Genomic DNA, 1,572 nt, shown 5'->3' with positions numbered 1-1,572 from the left:
ATATTTTATTTATATTGTCTCTGTATTTATATATATGTGTGTGTGTGTGTGTGTGTGTGTTTATAATATTCTGTAACTCTGTAACTTCTGTCAGTGCTGTGCTTTTTTGGAAATCGAATTTCCCAGAGGAACCCACCCGAGGGATTAATAAAGTTCTATCTAATCTAATCTAATCTAATCTAATCTAATCTACATATCATTTGTGTTTTGTGCAAATTAGCAAGCGTTAGCATGCTTGTGTACCAGCTAAAGCTATAGGGTTAAATGTGATAATTATTTTATTGTTTATGTACACTAAATATTAAGCATAAGAATATGCTAAAGTCACCATTATCCATTAGCACAAAGCTGTAATAGTTTCAGGTGTAAAACTCACAGACAGTTTTACTATTACCATTTTTCTTTATTTTCTGACTATCACTTCCTACATTTTTACAGAAATATCTCTATTTGTATAACTGCATTATCAAAACAGCTTATTACTTTAGGTTTAAGATATTTGAGGTGAGTTGTTTCCTGTCACTGTGCATCTATAAACACCAACTCTTTCAGTGTAGTTTGCTACATATATCTGTAAGTCAAAGGTGCAGCTGCTGTATTTTGTCTACTTATCTAGTCCAGTGTCAGGCTTCACCAGAGTCATTCGTACCTATTTAGCATCACCAATTAACCCAACTCCATACATGTCTTTGGGCTGTTGGGAGGAATCTGAAGTACCTACAAAGGGAAAAGATCCCAGGATGGATTTAAAAATATAACCTTCTTGCTGTGAGGCAATAGCTCTAACCACTATATCACTGTGCTGTCACTGCTGAAGTTCTGTTTTTGCATATTGTGAAGCAACATTTAAAACAAAACAAAGTATGCTAACGTTGTGTTATTCAAAGGCTGCTTGAACAAAAGAGGCACTCTAGTGCAGGCTTTTTTTAGAATCATTTATCTCTTGTATTTTACTTTTATTCTACTTGTTCTGCTACCCTACATTCCTAAGAATTTAATTCCAAGTTAAAATACAAATTGTATTCTTTTCTGTTGTGGAATTTTATTATAATATGACCAACTGTGTTTCAGTTAGCTAAAAATCACGGGTCATTTACTCACCAGAGGGTTGGTGGTTCGATCCCAGGCTCCTCCAGTCTACATGCCAAATATCTTTGGGCAAGATACTAACCCCATGTTGCCCCCTGATGCATCCATTGGAGTGTGAATTCGAGTGAATGTCAGATAGAAGCACTAGAAACCTTAGATAATGTGCTTGTGTGAATGGGTATGATCGGGTGAATGCACCAGTTGTAGAAAGCACTCTGAGTAGCAGTGAGAGTAGAAAAGCGCTATATAAGAACCAGTCCATTTACCATTTAAAGTCCTTTAATTTTTTTTAATTTTTTTTTTAAAATTGACAGTGCACCATATAATCCTACGGAGCCCCGCAGGGGACATGGGAGAAAAAAAAGATTAAGACGGACTTTTGCGAGATCTCGCAAAAGTTGAATTCCAACAATGGCGGCAGCTACTTAGTTGTAATATTACTCTTTCTGGGTCACAAAATACACTTTTAAGATATTTTGAGGC

Source organism: Pundamilia nyererei, unplaced genomic scaffold, assembly GCF_000239375.1.
Source record: "Pundamilia nyererei isolate P.nyererei 1_Seehausen unplaced genomic scaffold, PunNye1.0 scaffold00097, whole genome shotgun sequence".
Lineage (NCBI taxonomy): Eukaryota > Metazoa > Chordata > Actinopteri > Cichliformes > Cichlidae > Pundamilia > Pundamilia nyererei.
This window is presented reverse-complemented; position numbering follows the sequence as displayed.